Source organism: Trichechus manatus, unplaced genomic scaffold, assembly GCF_000243295.1.
Source record: "Trichechus manatus latirostris isolate Lorelei unplaced genomic scaffold, TriManLat1.0 scaffold00138, whole genome shotgun sequence".
NCBI classification, from domain to species: domain Eukaryota; kingdom Metazoa; phylum Chordata; class Mammalia; order Sirenia; family Trichechidae; genus Trichechus; species Trichechus manatus.
The window spans coordinates 6,802,474-6,821,951 of NW_004444074.1; the positions used below are offsets into that span (position 1 = coordinate 6,802,474).

General features: G+C 39.1%; 1 protein-coding gene across 2 annotated transcripts in view; it reads right to left on the reverse strand.

Moving 5' to 3' along the window:
- Positions 1–19,478, reverse strand: part of RFFL (ring finger and FYVE like domain containing E3 ubiquitin protein ligase) — a 72,652-nt gene that overhangs the window by 50,692 nt on the left and 2,482 nt on the right. Inside the window, exon 1 of one of the 2 annotated variants that reach the window (XM_023739671.1) lies at positions 576–694. The exons of the other annotated variant lie outside the window; for it this stretch is intronic. The gene's annotated coding sequence lies outside the window, so the exon portion shown is untranslated. Of the gene's footprint in view, positions 1–575; positions 695–19,478 lie in introns of those variants that run through there. 2 annotated transcript variants of the gene reach the window in all.

The following is a 19,478-nucleotide window of genomic DNA, read 5'->3' on the forward strand; positions in this document are numbered from 1 at the left end:
AATGGTAACACCTGCCCAAAAGCAAAGACTAGAAGGCAGGAAGGGACAGGAAAACTGGACGAATGGAAACACAGAACCTGGGGTGAAAAGGGGAAGAGTGCTGACACATCACGAGGATTGCAACCAATGTCACGAAACAATTTGTGTATCAATTTTTCAATGAGAAACTAATTTGCTCTGTAAACTTTCACCTAAAGCACAACTGGGGGAAAAAAAAATTGCCAGGGCAGAATGCCTTCAGTTCCTGCCGCGGAGGTCGTTGGAGCCATGTTTAGATGAGATCATCTCAGGAACCAACAGCAGCGGCTTTCAGGCAGAGTGAATGGTGCCGCCTGGGGATGTATCTTTGGTAAGCAAGATTGCAACAGAGCAGGCAGTTTACCCAGCACAGTGCTGACTCACGCTAAGCAAAACTATTTCCCAAACAGCTCAGCCTGAGCCAACCGCAATCAACCGCAACCAGGAAAACAAGAGGCGCCCCCACTGATTTCTCTAAAATTGAGTGCTGATTACTAGGGTCGGGTAAACCTCATTCCCCTACTACTAGTTACTTGGCGGCCTCTGGAAGCCCTTACCTGGAAAGCGCCAGCAGCCAGTTTCTGAAATTTCATCTGAGAACAGCACTGAGCTCAGGACAGCAAGATTACTGAAGGTAGCAGGGTCACCACTTGGAAGACTTCCCCAGGAGACTGATAAAGAAGTCACTTTGCATTTACAAATGAGAACATCTGGGCCAATGGACTTGGGAACTTGCACATTCATTGGTAGCTGGTCAAATCATTAGGGTGAATTTTTGTCAGCTCTAACTGGGCTCACTTTTCTTCTGACCTCCTTATTTCCTTAGACAACCCAAGTTCTCTCATTAAGGCAGAAGTACTGGAGTATTTTTTTCTTTTTTCAATCAGCTGCCACATTCTCTATGCTATAGCTAAATTACCCACCATTGCACCTACTGGATGTATAAGGAATATAAGGGAGGCTGTGAAAACTGCAGTAACACTTGCTCTTTTTAAAAAAAAGAAAACTACATTTATGTTGATCCTCATTTATTGACCAGCTTGTTAAAAAATCTATTCTAGAATGATTGTTCAACAGCTATTAATTATTATTGAATTTGTCCTGACAGGCTAGAATTGGCACTGGTGCTATACAAAGAAAACAAAATATCAAGCCTTTTGTTTTCTGTGTTTTCATTTGAAAGGAACGAAACTAAAGTTCATATCAGATCCTACCATCTCCTGCTCAAAATATGTAATGGTTCCCGGCGGTCATAAGCTATTCCTTAGCATGGGCCATTTGAGGCTGCCACACATAGCCAGGTCCGTCCTTCAAGGTAGTTCGCAACTGCCATGACCTCCGGATGTACCTGCCAACCAGGCTAGTCATTCAATAAACCCTAACCCTAAGTGCATTAAAATGTACATGCAGTTAGTCAGAATTTGACTTTAAAAACTATGCTACTTAAACCTATTCCTTTGCAAAGGGCTAATTCTTCTAAAGAATTATTTACCCAACTCACTTAATTCTCCTAGATTACATTATTCCAGTAGGATAGTCACACTGAGCTTTTGTGAGGTTTTTTAAACTGTTCCCGCTTTTCTTTTCTTTCAGTGTTTTCCTTTTTAGGAAATGGCTGTTTAAAGAAGTCTCCCTACAGTATATGTGTTAAATTAGTCCTTTTCACATGATAAAAGCATCTTTACAGTAGCTGACAATCATTATCTCATGGACCACACTTAAAAAAAAATATTTCTGTAGTTGATGATAAGTGACAAACATTCTAATATGGAACAACTCTAAAAGTACAGTACAGACAAATATGGAACCTCTTCAGGAAAAAAAAGTATTGTTAGAAAAGCTTCTGGCCCACTCTACATTAAAAACAAACAAACAAACCCGTTGTAACCAAGTCAATTCCCACTAACAGTGACCCTATAGGACAGAGTAGAACTAACCCGTAGGGTTTCCAAGGAGCAGCTGGTGGATTCCAACTGCCAACCTTCTGGTTAGCAGCCGAGCTCTTAACCACTTTGCCACCAGGGATCCACTCTATATTAGTAAACTTTAAATAAAGAAAAAATCCAGATATTACAATACCCGGAAGTAAATGCAAATTATATGAAGAGCAATGTGAGAGTTAGAAGCATTAAATTCCGTAATTCTGCTAAGGTAGACACCAGTTAGTGGGTAAGGAGCGGTATCGCAGCTTATCATTTCCCTGTTGGGGATTCTGATACAGTTCCCATGAGTTTCCCCAAAATAGAACCATACACAAAACTTCTTTTAGACTGGAAAGGCTGGGGATTCACACATTTAGAGCTTATAAAAGATGATAAATTTCAACTGATGGCTTCAGACACTTGAGATTGTATGAAAATTATGAGCATATGAGACTATTAAGAAAAAAGAAAAACTGTGGCTTTGTGAATAAGTTCTTTCAATACATTATTTAAAAATTCAGAGAGATAATTTACTACCCAAAAGCTAGTTATAGGTTTAATTTTCCATGGATAGTATGTATGTACACACATACATATATAGGCAGTCCCTGGATTATGAACATCTGACTTACAGACAACTCATACTTGCCCTTTAATGTTATGTAAATCTGCCCTCACTTTAAAACACTGAACCAACCCCTACTCACAACAAATTCATCACAGTCACCTTCACTTGCTGCACGTGCAGCTTTTAAATCATTGAAAAGGCTTCTAGCCTTTTCTTGCACTAAAGTAAGGCTATATAAGAACTGTATGCACCTGTTCCATCTTACCTACAAATTCAACTTAAAAACACAGGAACAGATCTCATTCATAATCAGGGGACTGCCTGTACATGTATGTGTGTGTGTGTGTATGTATAAATTATTTAGGTAGCCCTGGTGGTGCAAAGGTTAAGCATTCGGCTATGCCAAAAGGTTGTTGGTTCAAACCCACCCAGCAGCTGCTCCACGGGAAAAAGACCTGGCAACCTGCTCCTGTAAAGATTACAGCCTAGAAAACCTTATGGGGCAGTTCTACTCTGTCACATGGGGTTGCTATGAGTCCCAAAATTGACTGAAAGGCATCTAACAACAACAATACATAATTTGCACACACCCACATCCATAGTTTTACTTGGACGGAAATATGCAATGCCATTTACAACTCCATTTTTTTCTGCAACAGAACTAACACTGTAAACAATAAGCAGGTGGCAAAAGAGAAATAAAAATATTCATTTCTCAGGATTCTGTAGCCTTTCTTCTAAATCCATACAAAATGACCAAATACATACAGAAAGATCTAGGAGGATATACAGTGGGGGAGGGGGAGAGACAAAGAGGTATTTTTAGCTTTATCAGTATTTGAAGTATTTTTTACAACAAGCATGGATTTAAATACTACTTGGTAATTTGAATTTTGGTTAAAGTTTTAAATTTCTTATCGTTTATAAACTAATCTTTTCCCCTTCATACTCTTTCTTCCCAATACCTCCCTTTTATCCACGTCCTCAATCTCTACATCCAAAATGACACTGTACATTTCTCCTTTTTAACAAAATTAAGCTTATTTATGTCCACATCCTTTTTCTGACTGAGAAGACACTGACTTGATAAACCTAAACCCAAACTTCCAAGAACTGGTGGCTGTCTCACTTTGTTGATAATTAGGGACATTCCCCCATTCTAATCTTTGGTGTTCAGGTATCTTACAATCTTTTGCTTTTCTTTTTTTTTTTTTTTTTAACTAGAGTATTTACACTTATAAAAAAAGAAAAAGATGAGTGCCAGCCAAACATCTATCATCTAATAAATCACAGAAATTAAGCATGAAAAATGAAGTAAATTTTAGGATACTCAAGAATCAGCTCTACAGTACTTATTTAAAATGATCATTTCCCATCCCAATCCTTCAGACATTCTGAATTAGGAAAAGTGGAAGGAGGCCCCAGAATTTGAATTTTTAACAAGCATCCCCCCCTCAAGTGATTCTGATGTAGATGGGCCTTGATCATCTTTTGAGAGAAAGGTCATAGCTACGTTCCCTAAGCTCCATTCAGAGAAAAACGAAGAGTTTTTTTTAAAGGCCACCAAGCTAAAAGTAGTCACACTGAGCAGGTCCGAGACATTAGTTCCCTCACCACAAGAACCACAAAGAATACAACAATTGAACTGTATTTATTTTGTTGGTTGGACCATTATTTTCTTCAAGGCTCCAGAGACAATTATCCTAACTACCGTTAAGGATTTCAACTGTCACCCACAGTCTTGTTATACTGAGACATTTTCACACCTGGAATGCAGTACAAGGAGCTTAATAGAATTTTTACAGCTGTGAAAATTAAAGTTCACTTGTCTCAACACAACAGTCAAATAAAACAAAGGAGACAACCTCCCCTAAAGACACAGGCTGAGAATAGAGGCTTTTGACTTACTGATGAGGCAGTTTTGCCCAGAAATTCAAACCATGGGATGCTATATAGCTCAAATGTCTTGAGAGTACCCAAATGACAACTTATCACCACAGCATCAGCCAACAAAGGCTAAGTGTAACATTTGGAGGCACAAACCTGCTGTATAAAATGGCCTCTCCTGGGAGACAAAGGCTGTCGCCATGGCGGGGATCATTCCATCTTGAGGCCAGAAGGACCAGGCAATCCCTTTAATCTTTAACAAGCCACTTTCATGTTCAGATACAGGAACTGGCACTGCATGAGGTTCAACTCGCTTCACAGCACTTTGCTGCAAAACAAGCCGAGTTGCGTGAGGGCACATGAACCGAGTCTGTCCCCACTGGTATAGCTACCGGAATCTGTTCTATAATGTAACTGTGGGCACTTTATTATCCACTATGGTATAATACTTTATATTTCAGAAAGGTATCCAATACCAAGAGCCCAGCAACTGCCTACCTTGGGCACAATTAAATACTAGGTTCCTAAATTTTCATAACTGAAAAAGTAGCAAGTATGCAGGAAAAGGAAGAATCCAAAGCTGACAGGACACAGTCTGAGAACCTGATGATAGGACTGGGAGGAAGGAAGCCACTGACGTGATCAAATTGCTATCTTGGGTAGCTCATTTCAGAAACCTCACAACAGAAATCTTAGAACCGTTTGATGGGTGTAATTTTCTATACAAACTATTTCTTAGTTTTTCCCTGAGCTGCTAATACAGAAAGGCAGGGAAAGGGCCTTGTCATCAAACTCCATCACCTGAAAAACTCTGATAGCTTCATAATAAAGTGACTAGCAACCTCACGTTCTATTACTCACCTTGCCCTAATAACTGCCCTCTCAGAACAAAGATTCTGTAATTCAGCTTTGACGATTTCCTGAATTCATAATTCTCTTTACCGTATACCTCTGGATTCTTCTCCCCAAATACACACACATATACATAGATTCACACATTCTCTCTCCCTCACACACAAAACCCTGCCTCTAAGAAATTAAACTTCCTAAATTTTCACCCTGGTTTCCACTAAAAATGCCAGAAGATTAAGTTACCTTTGTTCTAGTCTCCAAGTCTACAGGGCCTTTGTCGACATTTGTTTCATCTTGAGGGGTGATTTCTAGCCAAGTAGATAAGATTACTTGTTCACCTACAGTTAATCTTCAAACTGGTTTCTGTAGGTTATGAAAATAACAGGGTAAGACTACACAGCTTGAATGTCCCATCAAGGTAATTAAAGTAATGGAAGAGGGAGAGAAGACAGGAGAGATTTCAAAATAAAAACTGAACTGTGCATTTCAGTAGCACTTAAGAAAACACTCCATCTGACTAAGGAGCTGATGAGTACACAAATACCCAAAGGACTGTACATTCTCTAAAGATTACTGTGCTCACAGTTCTTGCTTCCTACAAGGTTCTGTGAGAGATCACATCATAAATTTGACTTGCATTATTTATAATGAAGTGGATAGAAACATTGTAACATCTGGAATTCTACTGATTTACTTGTAAATAAAGCTACAACCTTATTTCCACCCAAACCTGTGTAACAAGGAACAAAAAATACTTTCTTCAGGTCTCTCAAAGGTATCTCTTACCCCTTTTATAACAGAACATACAAGGGTTAAAGAAAGGAACCCAAAGCTCTGCCTCAGGCATTAAGTGCTTTAAAAAAAAAAAAAAATGAGAAAATGCCCATAACACATTATCCACTGAAAAAAAGCACTGCAGAACAGCAGGTGAAAAAAATATATATACATTACATACATACACACAGAAAGGGACATATATATCTTAGAACACAGATATAGTCATGCGTCACTTAACGTCCACAATATATTCTGTGAAACAGGACATTAAGTAATTTGGACATTGTGTGAACACCATATTATATACAGGCAGTCCTTGGATTACAAACAAGTTACATTCCTAAATCTGTCTTTAAGTAGAATTGGTATGTAAGTAGGAACAGTTAGGTACCGTTCGCATGTAAGGTCAGTTAGTCAAATGTTTGTCTTAGTATATAGTATACTTTTCTGTGCATAGAAAACATTAAAGAAACACTTCCAGATAACTAAAACATCTTTAACATAATGTTTTGATGCCCTTCGCAAAGTAGCACCCGTTTGTTATTAAGAACCATTGTATGTACCTCAAATTTTAATATAATAGGCTTTATGGGGGTTGGGACCATGGACCACAGATGTATATGCAGTCTGATGGTGCCCTAATGGACGTTATGCAGCGCATGACTATATAGTAAAAAGTCTAGAACCATTTACCAGTAATTAATTCTGGGAGGGATAGGGGTTTTCCTTCTGCTTTGTATGTACACTGTTGTACTGTTTTTAGTATTTTAAAATGAGCATGGTTTAAACTCATTAATATTCTCAGAAATAAAGTAACTGAGACCACTTGGCAAATAAAGTGAAATAGAACTATTTGAACAAATTTTTAGAGCTATTCTGAACCAAAACAGTTTTGGCATATTTAACATTATATTCACAGATGCAAATTTCTAAAGATTTAACAAGAAATTCAGTTTTGAAAGAGGGCTGCTTGTTCATTCATTCATTCACCATCATTGGCAGTGCTAGGCTAGATTCTGCTGGGTGAATGGAAGTTAAGTCTTGCTTCTTGCCCTCAAGGAAACCACGGCAGTAGGTTTAAAAAGCAAGTCAGCAAAGCACTGCAACACAGTCCTGAGGCAGAGTCACACAGGAGAGCTAAAAACACAATTAAAAATCTTTTTTTCTTTGCTAAAGTCAAAGCAGTTTTATTAATCTGGTGAACTTAAAAACCAAAAATGCTACCTATTAAAACAGCTAAAATTAAAACGAAACAGTGAGAATACCAAAGACTAGTGAGGATGTGGAGAAAATTTGTATATACTGCTGATAGGAATGTAAAATGGTACTGCCAGTCTGGGAAATAGTTTGGCAGTTTCTTAAAAAAACCAAACATACACTTACTGTAAGACCCAGCAACTGCATTCCTAGGCATTTATCCCAGAGAAATTAACATTTATGTGCACACAAAAACCTGTAGGGAAATATTCCTAACAGCTTTATCTGTAATAGCTCAAAACTAGAAACAACTAAAAGGTCCTTCAATAGGTGAATGGTTAAACTGTGGTACATCCATATCATGCAATACCAGTCAGTGATAAAAAGGAATGAACTATTAACACACACAACTTGAATGGATCTCAAGGGCATTATGCTAAATGAAAAACGCTAATCTCAAAAGGTCACATACTATTGTGACTCCATTTATATAACATTTTCATAATGACAAAATATAGAGCTAGAAAATTGACCAGTGGTTGCCAGGGGTGAAGATGGTGTGACTATCAAGGGGTATGAGGGAGATGTTTGCGGTGATAGAATAGTTCTTGATTTAGATTGTGGCAGTGGTTATACAAATCTCCATGTGATGAAACAACAGAAATATACATACATAAGGCACCAATGTCAACTTCCTGGTTTTGATACTGTTGTAGTTGAATAAGAAATAAAAACTGGGGATAATGGGATAACTTGGGAACTCTCTATACTATTTTTGTAACTTCCTGTGAATATGAAATTATAAAATAGAAAGTTAAATATATATATACATATATATACACATATATATATACATATATATATATACACATATATATATACTATATATATATATACACATATATATATGCAATTATTCAGTCAACTGTCCAGCCACTATGGGGAACTAAGGAAGGTGAAAAGATTATAAAATAAAGCACATTTCATACTATATTGTAGTCCCTACCATGCAGGATGGGGGGACATTCTTTAAGCATGGATTATTTGCTGGCCCAGTCACTTGAAATACATTGCAGGCATTGCTTGTATCCTGTCCCTCCCAGTACTTTTATCTGAGGTCCTCCAGAGCAGGGCTTCTAACTGGTTCATTTCTGTTCAACCCCCTGCTAAGAATTTGACCGTCTACCCCCCGATATACTGAATCAGAAGATCCCCACGTGATTCTTATGGATCCCCACGTGAACCCTGGTGGTGCAGTGGCTAAGAGTTCAGCTGCTCACCCAAAAGGTGAGCAGTTTGAATCCACAATCGCTCCTTGGAAACCCTATGGGGCAGTTCTACTCTGCCCTATAGGGTCACTATGAGCCAGAATCAACTCAACAGCAACAAGTTTGGGGTTTTGTTTTTTTTTTTTTGTTTTATTGACGAACAGGAAGATGCTCCCCCTGACCCCCAAAAAGTGAATAATTAAAAAAACACCAATGAATTCTTCTCTAACCCAGTGCTTTAGCTGTTCGGCTAAATGGGCTATTACGGGTGACTGGCTTATATATAGGTTCGCTATGAGTCGGAATCAACTTGACAGCAGCAGGTTTTTTCTTTTGCCTTATATATCAAATATAGTTACAATTTAGAATTAAGAATAAACTATAAAACAATCCTTCAGTGCTAACAGAACTAAAACTATGTACTATAATAAGTACTGCTAATATCATTTTTTAATCACATTCCACACAGGAGGCCCATGTATAAAAGGATCATTTTAAGTTCACATCATATGAAATGTAACCCACATCTAAAGACCCACTCTGAAGAGTAATCGTAATAGATGAGCTGATAAGAGCGTGAGGCAGCTGTAGAGCAGTTGAGAGCTCAGCCTTTACAGCCAGAACTACCAGTTATCAGTTGCTGTCAAATCGACAGCAACTCATGGCAACCCCATGTGTGTCAGAGCAGAACTGTGCTCCATAGAATTTTCTATGGCTGATTTTTTCAGAAGTAGATTGCCAGGGCTTTCTTCCCAGGCATCTCTGTGTGGAGCTGAACCACAGCCGAGCCTGTAAACCATTTGCACCACTCAAGAATTCCACAGCCAGACTACTTGGGTTCAAGACCTGTGTGGCCTTAGATCCATTCTTTATCTTCTCTATGCCAGTGTTTTTGGATCCACAGACCATAGATAATAATAGTACTTACAACCCTTAGGGTTGTTGTGAGGATTAAATGAATACAGTAATGTCCCTGGCATACGGTAAGCACACTATAACTGTAGGTTATTTCTATACAGGTAAAATATGGCACAAAGAGAAATATCACATAGTTAAAGAAATGTCAGCCTTTTGATCAAACTTACACAAATTTTTCACATACATTTAGACAAAAATATGCCTTCCCCTAGTTCCAGCCAAAGAATGCATACAATTTCATTCAGAAAAAAGCATCATTCGACACAATAAAATAATAAAATAAATCCCGCTGAGCATGCCTACTGCTTCCCATGCTCCTGTGGCCGAACATACGATTTCAGTAGGAAAGGAGAGGGACTGTTTTGTAAAGACAGTTTTATAACATCCTTCCATCAAAGGAAATGTTCAAAGTGAAAATCCACCAACACTTCACAGAGCAGGCAGAGACTTTCAAAAACATCTGTACCTTCACTCATGTTCTCCACCCCCCTTTCCTAATCAAGGTTATAATAACCAAAACCCTCAGTCAGCTGCCACACAGCCTGACAGCATGCTATCATAGTCACTAACTCAGAAAGGAAGGCCCTAGGGGGTCAACAACAGTCCCATTATTCTTCCCCCGCTTAGTTAAAAGGATGGAGTTTGTTCTAGACATGCTTAACAACGCTTGACTTGAATAACCTAGACACATGGAATATCTTCAGTTTCTAGGTTTCCCAACTATGCAGGGAAAAATCAAAGACATTTCTGAATCAGAAACATAAATTGTTTCCAAAGTGTTAAGCAATGCTTGTCCAAAGGCCCCAAGATAGCTAGAAATTTAGACAGCTGTGCTAGGAGCCACAGAAGCTGCATTTTCTGACTAGTATTGCTTCAGAACAATCGAAACCTTCTCCAGTGCAAAGTCCAGACACAGGCAGCAGTGTTCCCTGCAAACATCCAAACAGTTTCATTATTGTTTAACTACCAAAATAACAGCTCCAATAATCTATCAAGTTTGACATTTCATCCAACTAAGCAATTAACCCAGGACATAAGGCATGCATGGAGAGACTTCCCCCTCTGCTCCAAATCAACACCCATTCTGACATTATAGCCACACAAACACAAACTAATAATGCTTCCTCCCCGCCTACTTATGAAAGCAAACAAACTGAAGTACTTCAAAGAAACTGTAAACCCCCAATTTTATTCTGTCTCCCACCATTAAGTCTCTTTATTACCTGTGAGTAGAGTTACAAGCCAAGAAGTTGGAAACTCCTTTCTAGTGATAGTGTCAAAAAAAGGTGACTATACCAGGGACAAGGGCCAGAAGGCAGAAGGGGACAGGGAAGCTGGTGATAGGGAACCCAAGGTTGAGTAAGGATAGTGTTGATGTGTTGCGAGGTTGTTAACCATTGTCATAGGGCAACATGTGTACTAACTGTTAAATGATAAACTATTTTGTTCTGTAAGCCTTCATCTAAAGGGAGAATAGCAGCACAACTGGAAGAGTGTAGTCGATGTCACTGAACTGTGCATGTAGAAATTTTTGAAATGGTGTATCTTTGGCTATGTATCTTTTCACCAAAAAAAAAAAGGTTGAGTAGGGAGAGGGTTGACATGTTGTGGGGTTGTTAACCAATGTCATAAAACAATATGTGTACTACTGTTTCATGAGAAACTATTTGTTCTGTAAGCCTTCACCTGAAGTACAATAAAAAAAAAAAAAAAAGGTGACTATATCACCCACTACAGGCACCAAATGCAAATTCTATCAATTTACTTTTTTTTTTAAATTGTGCTTTAAATGAAAGTTTACAGTTCAAGTTAGTTTCTCATACAAAAATTTATACACACACTGCTGTGTGGCCCTAGCTGCTCTCCCCATTCTTTAACAGCACACTCCTCCTTTCCACCCCGAATTTCCTGTGTCCTATCAATTTACTCTCAAAAACATGAAAGATAAGTGTCCCTCACCTGGAGCCCTGGTGTCACAGTGCTTAAGAGCTCGGATGCTAACCAAAAGGTCAGCAGTTTGAATCCACCAGCCACTCCTTGGAAACTCTATGGGCAGTTCTACTTTGTCCTAGAGGGTCGCTATGAGTCGGAATCAACACGATGGCAACAGGTTTGGTTTTCTGGTTGGTCCCTCACCTAACCCCCAAGTACTGAAACTGTGGTTCTGACCAAGCAATCCACTAAGCCATGGGACTTCTCTCCCAAAGCAGGAATGGGAGTTCTCAGTTGGTTGCCTCAGTTGCAGGTGTCATAACGAAGACAATAATCAAGGGCTTGATTCTGAGTTCCAAAGATGTCCCCAGAACCACTTTGAATTGGCACTGTTCTAAGTGGTTCTGTGGACAGCTTAGGAACTCGAGACTCATGTCAAGATAAACACAGACAATCACTGTATACACTTAGAAATTTTTACAGCACTTTGACATTGCTGTGATATCCAAGTGCATAATTTTTCTGGTAATTCATTTCTCTTATTCTTTAGAAAAATATTGGTTGGCAACAGATTGGAGGAAAAAAAGCCAGTCCTTCACTACAGATAATTTGAAAAGCACTATTAAAGTGCCAACTGAGTCATTAATTGTTCTGAAGGATCAAGGGCACCCTTTCCCTCACTATTCTGTAGCTTTTTATTTGAAGGCAATTACAGAAACTAAAAGGTCCCTAGGTGGTGTAAACAGTTAAGCACTCAACCACAAGCAGAAAGGCTGGTGATTTGAACCCACCCAGAGTAACCTCTGAAGACAGCCCTGGCAATCTGCTTCCAAAAGGTCACAGCCCTGAAAACCCTACAGAGCAGTTCTACTCTGGACACACGGGGTCACCACGAGTTGGAACTGACTTGATGGCAACTAACAACAACAATAACTAATTAAAGGTTGGCAGTTGGAAACCACCCAGTAGCACCTCAGAATAAAAGGCCTGACAATATAGTTCCATAAAGATTATAGCCATTGAAAACCCTATGAAGCACAGTTCTACTCTAACGCATGGCGTTGCCATGAGATGGAATTGACTCAATGGCAAAAGGTTAGAGAAACCGAAAAGATGACATCATGGTGTAATCTCATGAAATGAGTATGAATTAGGAGGCAGCTAACCTCTCACTTCATGAGCCCTGGTGGCACAGTGGTTAAGCGCTTGGCTGTTAACTAAAAGGTCGGCAGTTCGCTCCGTGGGATAAAGACGTGGCAGTCTGCTTCCTTAAAGATTTACAGCCTTGTAAACCCTATGGGGCAGTTCTACTCTGTCCTATAGGGTCGCTATGAGTCAGAACTGACTCGATGGCAACAGGTTTTTTGGTTTTACACTTCACTTCCGGTCTGCACAAAACAACTAATTAGCTGGAGACTCTGAGTGAGTCTGAATCTGCTCTGCACTTTAAATTCCTCCTCTGCAAAATTAAGGCAATCAATTAACACCAGCCTTTCTCAACTAAGTGTGGGCTACAGATAAACTACCTCAGAACCCCAGCCCACACTCTCAAACATTTTGGGAGATCTGGGGTAGGAACCAGAAATCTGCATAATGCACACTAAAATACAGGAACAATTGCAGTAATGTATAACCTTCTTAATGATGCTTTTATAAATTAAAAAAAGCCAATTTTCATGTGATCCCTGATAAAGAAGTTATTCTAAGTAAAAAATATCTTAAAATCGGCATATTAAAACTTAGAGTACATTTTAATACACTTTTATAATATTTATAATATATAATAGCAAATTTCAACTGTTTCCCATTTTAAAAAGTGATGCTTGGTTGGGAGCATCAAGTGTAAATTAAAATATGCATAAACATTTAACTGCATACTTTGGTATCACAGCAAAAACTGCTTTCTTAACATGATATTCAGAACTCCTGTATTTTGTAGCAATTCCTCCCAAACAAAACTAGTGGCTTATTTTTATGCTTGTGTTTTGTTTCTAAAAAAGATGAGAGATGAGACAGGGATAAAGATTTCAGACTGCTATTTGGCAGCAAATTAACAGCATGTGTGGATACTCTGTATGTCAAATAAAAACCAAATTAGATATCACTGTTAACATATTTTCATCTGTAATATTGGTTTTGGTAGTACAAGAGACATGTTCATGTCCCATATAAAAATTTTGATCAAAATAGTGCAATTTATGGAGTCCCCGGGTAGTGTAAAAGGTTAGGTCACAGCCTTGAAAACCCTGTGGAGCAGTTCTACTCTGCACACATAGGGTCGCCATCAGTCGGAATCAACTTAACGGCAATTAACAACAACTGCAATTTAGGAATCTGATGAAGATTCATCTGGAGGTGAAGCTACAGACCTCTCATTTTTATGTCCCCCATTAATGGGTTGACTCAGTCACTATTCCTGCCAATCTTCAACTGCATCAGTGGTCCAGAGAGGTGGGCAACACAGAACTAGATCATTGGGAATGGAGGAGGTGATCCAGTCACCTGGGGTGCTTACTTAGTCCAACCATACAGCCAAGCTAGTAGAAAATGTGGAGTGGCATTTGTCAAGCTCTCTGGGGATATTCTGACACCTTCTCCCTACCCCCTCAGTAGCAAACACTGGCTAAGGTATACTTCACCTCTGACATGGAATGACTATGCACTCTTACGTCCGTATATGATAAAATGAACAAGAATGATACCTGAATCTAGTCATGACCAAAAGGTAGAAATGCTGTTGTTGTTAGGTGCTGTGGAGTCTGTTCCAAATGTGAGAGAACCTGATGGGACTAAGAATGTTCCACTGTGGACTGGGGAAGTCCTTGTCCTAGCAGCTATCCCTCCCCCCCTCCTCAAGCACAAAATGCCTTGAGCTTCACGCTCTTTTAAGATCTATCTATATGGGATCAGGAGCCCTGGTGGCGCAGTGATGAAGAGCTTAACTGTTATCCAAAAGGCTGACAAGTTTGAATCCACCAGCTGCTCCTCAGAAACCCTATTGGGGCAGTTCTACTCTGTCCTATAGAGTCTCTATGAGTCGAAATGAACTCAATGCTGACGAGTTAGGTTTTTTTTAAATACGGGATCAAACTGACAACAGCAACTCCAAAGACTAGATAGGAGTCTTAGGGGGCAGTGAGTTTATGTTAATGGAGAGGAACAACTCGGAAAAGGAGAGTGAGAACGGTTGCACAACTCGGAAGAATGTAATCAATGTCACTGAATAGTACATGTAAAAACTGTTGAATTGGTGTATGTTTTGCTGTGGATATTCTCAACAAAATAAAATAGATTATTTAAAAAATTGTTAAACAATGGCGGCTAATCTGCAAGAACAATTCCTGCCTCTTCTGAGAAGCATCCTTGATCAAAATCAAAACTAGCTGAACAGCTTTCAGCTGACCCCCTCCTGCTAAAGCCTCGTCTCCCAAATCAGAACGTTCTTTTTGCCCAGCATTTTTGAATAAAGGCTTATACTCTGATTAATGTACTTCCACACAAACCGTGTAAAGTAATAATTTAGCATGGTTAAGAAGGGATGTAATCCAACCTAACTGCAATTGGCCCTGCATCCACCAATTCAAGACCTAGGAAAAGGGTATAAGTCAACAAGTGGACGAGGCTTGGTTATTTCTCAAGCAGACATCTTAATCATTATAAAAGTAAAAACAAAAAACACTGGAAGATTCACAGAAAATGCTGGTGAAACAACACGCTTTCCTAGTTTAGGATACAATATATTGATTCATATGTCACTAAATCTGTAAACACGTGATCAGTACTAAGCCTGGAAAGGTTACAAAGAGAGATTTTCCAAAGCAAATGAAAACAGTAAAGAAGAAGAGGGTGGGGTGGGAGAGGAGGATGCTCCATTTACTTAACAAAAGCTGTTTTTTTCCCTTTCAAGTCTTTTACTTAATCCAGCAATTGCATATAAACAATGGTGCTGATTGCTAACGAATTACAGTTAACTACTCAGAGGCTGGCAGAGCCTCCACTTGGCTAACTTCCTGTAAATTGCAGGATGACTAGACAGCATTTCTTTAAAGACAAGACACTTAAAATGTTTCAACAATTCAGACCAACTCCAAATAGTTCAGATGGAGGTGGGCTGCTTCTACTCCTAGGATTGGCATGGTGGAAAGAAACAGCTGTCCCAGGGAGCCCTGATCACTCCAGGACCTAGAGATAATGAAACCACATCTTTATATGCAATTCTTGAAAAAGCAAGTGAGTATTAAACTAGGGGGTGTAGGTTTTAACCTATAACATTGGAGACGGACAGCTTTAAAAAGTCTAACACACTAACTCAACAAAATCAAAAAAGCTCAAATTCAGCACATGGAAGATAGCCACTGAAAAAGGCTGCTGAGATAGCAAAAAGGTTTTGCCGTATCTTTTTATGAGAGGACAATGGAGAAATTACCAGACCAAGGTCACTTTACATTTAAAAAAAAAAAAAAGGTTAGCATTCTTAATAGAGATAAAAACCTGTGTAGGTCAGTCACCACTCCATGAAAGCAGCAGCCTAGTGAGAATCTCTCCAGAAATCCTGTAGGGAATTAAGTGCGGATTAGAGTAATTAAATGTAAAGTCTCCTTGAGAGCAACTCCTGCTCCTGAAGACTAAAGCAATTTCTGTGAAACATGTGATAGAAAAACTGTGAAGAGGATTTACCAGGCATCATAGCCTTTCTACTTTCACATCAGGTCTGCAAACGCTATGATCTAAAAAGAACAGAGCAGCTATTTGGTGAGGGAATTAAATAATACAGCTTATCAGAGAAAACCACTCCGTTCTCTAGTCTTTGCAAAAGTTCACATGTTCGGGTAACTGTAATATACTTAGGAGTTTCCAAAAATTATACACATTTCCTCAAAAGAGATGTAAGAAAAAAATATAATCACAGGGTAAAGGCCAAACATAGTCTCTTCTGAATGCTTAAATGGCCAATTACGTGCCTTAATACCTTAATTCTACAGAGAGCAAGAGACCATTACAGGAATAAGACATTTAAAAAAATGTACCCTGGGGCCTAAGTCCATTCAACTGACAGTAAAACCACCCCTCGAAAAAGCAGTTTTACGCAACATGTAGTATTTTAATTTCCCAGCTGCCAAGAGAAATATATTAAGAGCAGAAGTTAAACTAATTATGTCAGCAGTGCAGTGAACAAAACTTGAATTGTATTACACACCAGTTAGACATTTGCCGAACAATAGAAAGGCCCTTAAGGGTTGAAACTTCTCTGGAATATAAATGATTCCCAATCAGTATGACAGAAATTAGTCCTCTTCGGCAATAAACATATTCATGGCTTAGATGTAAGAATTCATCATACACCATAATTCAATTAAAAAAAAATGTATAAGAAACTGACCTCTAAAATGACTTTAAATCACTCTGTGATTTACATATGCTGTGTCATTAATAGGCGCTTTAAGCCAGTATGGTACTAATCAGCGCTTTAACATCCTGCCACAAAGGATCCTATTCACTTAGCTGGGAGACAGGTGTTAGCAACCAGCAACCTCTTTTAGCCTCGATTCCAGGGGCCTGGGCTGTGATTATTGTTGCATGATTGGCAAGTCCAAAGGAAGGGCAGCTTGAAAGAGGGAAAAGGAGGAGGGAGAGAAATAAAGGAGATCAAAAGGGAGGAAACCAGGGAGAAAGGAAAATGAAGAAAGAAATGGATGTCAGGTGCTAGGAGCCTCAAAACCTCCTAGCCTAATCTGAGCTCCTGGGCTACCATCCAAATACATACAGCAGACTTTGGATGATGTCATTAATTTCTGCAGAAACAAACTCTGGAACATGCCAACACCCCACTCATTCTAAAAAAAATTTAAAGCGTTGCTAATTGTCCTACTGGATTCATTCTTCTTACCCATATTCACTAGCTCTTAGTATTATTCTTCACTCTTTCATACATTTTCTAAAACAGGTGGTTGAGTAGGTACTCCTGGAAAGATACACAAAAGGCTGGATTTAGAAAGACATCTCAAGTGTACAGAATAAAAATGCTATGACAAAGGGGAAGAAGAGAACATTTATTGAGTTGCCTACATGTCTGAAGAATGTATTTTCTCCCTTTTAATCCACACAACAATCCTACCAGATATTATTCTAATCTTGCAATTGAAGAAAATGAGACATAAGAGGTTAAGTACCTTACCTAAGGTAGCACAGCCAGGAAGTGGAGGGGTGGGGATTTAAAACCAGGCTGGTCTATTTCCTATACTGTTAGGCTTTTCCCAAGCTTAATTCCCTAACTAGCATATCTAGTGCCCAATTGTGTTTTAACTAGGACTTGTGACTAAATTTTATTGTTTATTAAGCACCCCATTATTGTCAATAAGAGCCTCCAAAAAATAAAAAAACCACCACACCCATTGCCATTGAGTCGACTGTGACTCATAAGGGCCTCAGCTATGTAGAAATGAAACATCTTTGCTTGTTTTTAAATACTGCATGAAGAGAATTCCCAGGCTTTTCTCCCACCTAACACTGATCATAACTAGATTCGACTACCTATTCAGACCTTCAGCTGTTTCCACATTATCACTCAAGACACAAAGGAAGCTACTCTCACCGAAAACCCTCCCTCATGACTCCTGACAGGTAATACAGCAGATGCCTCTCTGTAAAGTAATTTGCATAGAAGTTACAAAAGCTCTTTGTTAACCCTCCTGACTAGGAAATGGGCTATTCTAGCAAATCAAACATCCTGGATAAAGTGATGCTGTTAGAGGGACTACCAATTTATAAAGACTTTCAATACAACGGAAGATTGTTTCCCAAACCTGGCTGCGTATCAGAATCATTTGGGAGGACAGATGCCAGAGAGGTTTTTAAAATGTAGGTTCCCAGTCATCACTTGTCCATTCAATCAACATCTCCAGGAGGTGGGGCTGGGAAATCCGTATTTTTAAAGAATGCCTCCATGACTCAGTTGCAAACTACCTCAAGGAGTGGCTGGCTTTTGGGAACTCCTTGCAATAAAATATGCTAAAAAAGACTAAAGCTGCACTGAATACAATGTGACCTTCCTTTGATGATTCAGAAGGCTTTTCAGGATCTCCCGACACCGACGGGTCATCAATCATTACCAGTCACTGTACTGGTAACTGGAAAACTTTGTATTGGTAGAAAGCTGGAAAAACCAGCTTTTGCTTTAGTATCAAAGAGTTGGTTTTCCCTGCAGAAAAAAATGCAGATTTTACTCTTGCTTTGAAAAAGGAAAATGTTTAAATATATATAATAGGATTCCTTTTACCTGCTTAGCTCTAATTCACAATGTTAACAGGCCCAAATGCATCAAAAATATGGAATATTCAACCTAAATAAAAGAAAGCTAAGGAGGAACTTCATGACAGTCTTAATGAAGAGAAAGGATAGTAGATTTACACTAAGACTAGCACAACAGGATTAGCTATAACCAATGTCCTGCCCAGGCTGTTGTTTGTTGTTGTGTGCTGTCCAGTAGGTTCTGACTCATCGCGATCCCATGTGACAGAGTGGAACTGCCCTATAGGGTTTCCTAGGCTGTAATCTTCATGAAAGCAGATGACCAGGTCTTTCTTTCCCCACAGAGCAGCTGATCTATCAGTTAGCAGTCGAGTGCGCTTAACCATTGTGCTACCAGGGCTCCGTCCTGGCCATAAAAAAAAGAAAAGAATTGAAAAACCGAAACCGCTGCTGTTCAAGTCGATTCAGACTCATGGCAAACCTATACGACAGAGTGGAACTGCCCCATAGGGTTTCCAGGGAGAGGCTGGTGGATCTGAACTGCCGATCTTTTGGTTAGCAGCCGAGCTCTTAACCACTGCACCACCAGTAACTATTAAATTCTGGAAACGGGGAGAACTGAGGTCTTTAACACGAGGTCAATTCCTACCTATCTGAAATGGCTTTCACGTGAGATATAATAGTATATCCTGTTTAGAACCCAACTAGTTTTAGGATTTTAAAACTCCATGAATAACACAGTCACAAAACAAGAAAGTAACCAGGCCAATTCCCTATTAAAGAAATAGGAGTTTGTGTGTTTGTATATGAATAGATGGTCCTTAAAATTGCCAAAATCTTTCTTATATAAACGTAAGTAACCATTACTAATAACCAATAATCATTACTAAA